Source organism: Nymphaea colorata, chromosome 7 (genome assembly GCF_008831285.2).
Source record: "Nymphaea colorata isolate Beijing-Zhang1983 chromosome 7, ASM883128v2, whole genome shotgun sequence".
NCBI lineage: Eukaryota > Viridiplantae > Streptophyta > Magnoliopsida > Nymphaeales > Nymphaeaceae > Nymphaea > Nymphaea colorata.
In genome coordinates, this window is record NC_045144.1 from 25,307,193 (window position 1) to 25,313,287 (window position 6,095).

A 6,095-nucleotide genomic window follows, 5' to 3' on the forward strand; every position below is an offset into this window, starting at 1 on the left:
TTTGTACAGTGAGTTCTGCTTCTATGATATCTGCAAATTTGAGTACTATTCCTGAGTTAAATGGTTCGAATTTTAAGGACTGAAAAGAAACTGTCATGATTGTTCTGGGTTGTATGGATCTTGACCTTGCATTTAGGGAGTCGTGCCCACCTCATCCAACAGATCAAAGTTCCCATGAGGATAAGCGGTACTTTGAACGATGGGAACGCTCAAACCGCATGTGTCTAATGATCATGAAGAGATCAATCCCAAAAAATTTTAGGGGCTCTATTACTGAAAAGGCTAGTGCCAAGGCGTTCCTTGAAGAGATTGAAAAACGTTTTGCTAAAAATGAAAAGGCTGAAACAAGTACTCCTTTGAGTAAACTTGTGGCGCTGAGGTTTAAAGGCAATGGGAACATACGGGAGCACATTATGGAAATGTCTCATCTTGCTTCAAAATTACAGACACTAGGTCTGAGGTTACCTAAAGACTTTATAGTGCATATGGTTCTTCTTTCTCTTCCACCACAGTTTGGACAATTTAAAGTTAGTTATAACTGTCAGAAGGAGAAATGGACTCTTAATGAGCTCATTTCGCACTGTGTGGAAGAAGATGAGAGTTTGAAGTATGATAGGATAGAAAGTGCTCACTTGGCTACTACTCCTAAAAGTAAGAAAAGAAAGACGGCTAAAGAAATTGCAGTTGATCACGCATCCATCAAAAAACAAAAGAAGCATAAGGAAGGCAAATCAAGCTGCTTCTTTTGCAAGGATGAAGGTCATATGAAGAAGGATTATACTAAGTATCACGCATGGCGTGAAAAGAAAGGTACGATTCTTACTTTGGGTTTGTTCTGAGGTTAATTTAATTTCAGTATCAAGGCACTTGTGGGTAGATTCGGTTGCTACTACTCACATAAGTGTTTATGTGCAGGGCTGCCTAAATTGTCAGACGCCAATTGATGCTGAAAGATTCATCTATGAGGGCGATGACATGAAGGCGAAGATTGAAGCCATAGCAGATTTTTTGGGTTATTATTAAAGACTTGTTATTTTTGAATTTGACAGAAACTTATGTAGTACCGTCTTTTAGACGGAATTTGTCTTTTATTTCTTTACTGGACAAATTTGGTTATTATTGTTCATTTGGAGGAAATAAATTTAAGTTGTTTTTGTATTCAAATTTGAATTTCACTGATTCTTTGTCTAGTAGCGATAACCTTTATTTGCTTGATACGGTTGCTTCATATAATGAAACCTTGCATGTTACGTTTAGTGGTACTAAAAGAAAATTAGCCAAAGAGAATTCTGTTATGTTATGACATTGGCGCTTAGGACATATCTATGAAAAGAGAATATAAAGGCTTATGATAAAAGGAATTCTTGAGTCCCTTGATTTTGTAAACTTTAATGTCTGCACTGAATGTATAAAGGAAAAATGAACAAACATTAAGGAGTTATAAGTTTTATTTAATCCATTCTGTAAGTCTTTTTTTGAAAGGGAAACGCCCATTTCTTTGAGGATATTGAGTTCGAGAGGTGATCAGGTTATGAACATTGTTTTTGAAGAGGGACCTGAGTTCACTCTATTCAGAAAAAGGCAATGATGTCGATCTCCATACTGAAGAACAAACTCAACAACCTCAAGAAAATTAAGTAGAGGTGTCAGTAAGGAAATCCATATATGGACTAAAGCAAGTTTTCTAGTCAATGATATTACAAACTTCACCAAGTTATAGTTTCATTAGATTTCGAAATTAATATGGTTGATGAATGTGTATACTAAAAGTTCAGTGGGGGCAAATTTATCTTTCTGGTTTTATATGTCGATGATATATTGTTGGTAAGTAATGATGTTGGCATATTGCATGAAACTAAGATTTTTAGTCAACAAAGTTTGACATGAAGGATATTGGTTGTGCATCTTTTGTATTGGGGATCCAAATATTTCGAGATCGTTCTCGGGATATTCTTGGATCATCACAAAAGACCTACATTGATATGGTGCTTCAGCGATATGACATGAAGGATTGTAAACCATGAAAGACTCCAGTTGTTAAAGGAGACAAGTTTAGTTTCAAATAGTGCCCTAAAAGTAAAATCGAATCTAAAGAAATGAAAAGAATTTCCTATTTGTCTGTTGTGGGAAGCCTTATGTATGTTCAGGTTTGTACTCGTTTGGATATTGCATTTATCATTGGAATGTTAGGCAGATACTTAAGTGATCCTGGTATGGGTCATTGGAAAGCAGCCAAAAGAGTTTTGAGGTACTTAAAAGAACATAAGATTTTATGCTCACATACAGGAAGTCAGACCAGTGAGAGATCATTAGGTATTCAGATTCTGACTTTGCTGAGTGCAAAGATAATGGCATTCAATCAGGTTTTGTGATTGCAGAATTTTGTCACGAGGCTGCGCATTATGTATGGTATAGAAATACCACTAAGGTTGTTGTGTGACAATAATTCAGCAGTCATGTACTCTTATAACAGCCACAGTTTGTCAAAGTCGAAGCACATCGACATTAAGTTTTTTGGACTGTTAAAGAGGGGATACAGAATGGTCAGGTGTCTTTAGAGCATATTGGGACAAACTCTATGATTGTGGATCCGCTTACCAAGGGTTTAACACATAAGGTCTTTCACGAACATGTTGTTCATATGGGGGTGTTATCCTTGGATGATGTGCTGGTTTAGTGAGATTTTGTATTTTGTTTGCTCTTATGTATGGACACATATTCAGTTTTCTGCAGAATAAAGTTTAAAGTTCTTTGGTTTCATTCTGTGTTTATGTTTTGATCTCCATAAGGTATTAAAGTTGGACCAGTTGAGAATAGACATGTTGTAATCAAATTACATGTAATTCTCATGCTATACATCCATATCAGATCTATGTCATTGATTATGTTAACATTTGTGATCATTGAAGGTTTAGCTAATTTTTATTATAGCGAAAGCCGCTTTGGTTCTGTGTTGATATGGTCATGGACGAGATTGGTGAAAATGACGTTTATAAGATAACAATTATGAGCTCCTAAGGTTTTATGTAATGTCTAAATGTATTAAGACATATTTGGCCCAAGTGAGAGATTGTAAGATCATTTGGTGGGCCGGCATATGTCTATGAAGAATTTCAGACATTATGGCTGTCTTAACGTAATTATCCGCTTAAGTGTTGCATTTTGGGATATTACGTCATTTTAGATGGTATGAGGTAATTTTAAAATGTATAGATACCTATACGCGATTACGGACTCTTTGATGGGTTGAATCCGTAATTGTCCTCGTTATATAATGGTAGTTGTCCCTGGGGTCGTGTAAGGGTTGCCTGAAACATTGGTTTTTAGGGTTTTCCTCTTCTCCATCTGAGAGAGACCTCAAGCGCGCCGCACGTACCTTAGAGGAGCCTGCTGCGATCTTCCCGTGCACCAGATCAGATGGATTCAGGTATGCTTCCGCTTTAAGTTTAAGGTTATGTTTGATTCAATTATTTAGCATGAGCATGATCCTGTTTAGGGCATATGCATTTGGTTTTGTATATGCGTTAAGGCTTTTTCTTTTTGACCTCATCGTTGTACATGATTCCCTTGCCTTTGTATACTTCTGGGGGCTTACAACTGCGAACAGAAGCAGCAAACTGAGATAACCTCTGCATATGAATCCCGGTACAGCAGATTACATTAGGTTTGAAACAGAAGACACGTACAGCTGGTGGCACTATCAATTCCACCTCATGACTGTACCCTGCCTTCGGCTTCAGCTCTTGCCTTGAATCCTACTCCAACAATCTTAAGGAACTTGAAGAATTTTGCCTCCAACATTGACATCTTCCCTGAGCACACTGACACAAGCACACTGACACATGAAAACAGTTTAACATTAGAATAGAAGAAACAGATAGGAATAGAAAAGACTAAAAAAATGCAAAACAGCTGGAATAACCAGCGACTCTATTTGACTGATCCTAAAAAACAAGACGACGACTAAAAATGGTTATTGGAAACCAATCACCTTTTTATGGGAGACCTGGCTCAGTAGAAATACAAATTGTCAAACAATCGAAGGCCCAGGACATCAGTGATGCTAAGTTTAAACATTGTGAATATCTGATTCATGAAATCAAGTTTCTACAGAGCAAGAGACCATCTGTAAAGAAAGTGGTCCGGCTACTCGTTCTGACAGGAGATGAGAGAGAGACGGAGGGAGTATCAAGTTGATGGTGCCAGCAGCTGCAACCCACGGGAGCAAGACATAGGTCGTGTGAGAAAGACACAAGGCACAAGAGAGGTCTAGAACTCGTTGAAGTTATCTTAGAAGCTCATAGAAGGGGAAGTCACGAACAAAGTTGTTAAAGGCCATGAGGCAAAGTGAGCCGTTGAGTGTGACATGAGGCACATTGAGCCAGAATCAAAATAGTGAAATATAAAAGACCAATAAAAATAATGTTGAAATTGAGAAAAAAAAAAGTAGAGAAAGGAAAAAAGTGAAATGGGACAGTAGGAGCATCAAGTCAGAAACTCTTCAGACAAGCGGAAATAAGAAAAAAATGTCGAAACACATTATCTACATGTTTAGACAATCAATCAACGCTAAGTGGGCAACTGCCCAATTCGATTCGCTTTTTCAGTTTTTTATACCACTCCAAGGTACTCCACTCGAAATCTCTTCCAACGCAAATTCTAAACCTACAGAGTTTGATGGAATCCGTGTGCGTGTTTTTACACATGCACATTTGATGTAATCTTCTGTGAAGCACTGGAAGCGGCCTTTGCCACCTCGTGGATTGAATGGACTCGCCAGCTTTTGCTCTGATGGCGACGATAGGGCGTGTGAACTGCCGTTTTTCCATAAAAGTGACTCGTATCCATTGTTCTAGCATGTCAGTACACCTTGCATTCTAGATCCTAAACATTAAATTCACCATAACGGTGTACTGAAATGCTAGGTGCATTCAGTACACCTTGCATTCTAGATCCTAAACGTTAAATTCAACATAACGGTGTACTGAAATGCTAGGTGCATTCAGAACACCTTGCATTCTAGATTCTAAACGTTAAATTCAACATGACGGTGTACTGAAATGCTAGAACAATGGATACTATTCACTTTTATGGAAAAACGGCAGTTCACACGCCCTTTCGTCGCCATCAGAGCAAAAGCTAGCGAGTCCATTCGATCCAGGAGGTGGCAAAGGACGCTTCCAGTGCTTCACAGAAGATTACATCAAATATATATGTGTAAAAACACACACGCATTCCATCAAACTTTGTAGGTTTAGAATTTGCGTTGGAAGGGTTTTCGAGTGGAGCACCTTGGAATGGCATAAAAAACTGAAAAAGCGAATCCAATTGGGCAGTTGCCCACTCAGCGTTGGTTGATTGTCTAAAGTAGAAAAGTAGCTATGAATTTTTGGTTGTGAAGACATGTTTTACAGGAGTTGAAATATATAAATTAAATAATTTTTTAATTTACAAATAAAATTTTTATTTTTTGACAAATCTCCATGGCCTCTACCACCTCTCTTGTGGTCGCCCCTGCATAATATATATCATAATTAAAAATTTAAAAAAAAAAGTTAAGATATTTATGATCAGAATTTGTTCATTTATCTCCTGCCTTTTCCATTTTCTTATTGAACAAGTTCACTATCGCTTTTAGAAAGTACTTGCCTATATACGATTGCCTTGACCTGAATCACACCCGTCCTCTCCACAAGCTTTGCGCAGAAGCCATTAACATTCATGGCACAGATGGCCATCCTACCTCCTTTTCCATGTTCAACCAGCAGCAGCAGAAGAAGAACGTGAATCAGGGCCAGCAGAAGAAAAAGGTGAAGACTAGCAAGAAGAAGAAGAAACGGTCAACTCCACTTGCACCTCGTAGGTTGCAGCTGCAGCAAAGGGCTCCTGAAGGATGGCTGCTAGAGCTGGTGGCTGAGCATGGAGGCATGGTCCACCAGCGTTCCTGTGTGCGAAGAAGTTGACGATAAGTGACACCCAACCGGAGTCTCAACCGGTTCGCCATTCCACGGAACATCGTCTACGACGTCTTGCAACCTCTTATGGACGATGATGAATGGAAGTCGGTCTGCAATACAGGAAGAAGGATTGGAGGA

The 6,095-nt window shown here is 38.6% G+C and overlaps 1 pseudogene; it reads right to left on the reverse strand.

Moving 5' to 3' along the window:
• Positions 1 to 3,524: 3,524 nt before the first annotated feature.
• LOC116257253 (60S ribosomal protein L6, mitochondrial-like) lies at positions 3,525 to 5,738 on the reverse strand (annotated as a pseudogene).
• Between the last annotated feature and the right edge of the window lie 357 nt (positions 5,739 to 6,095).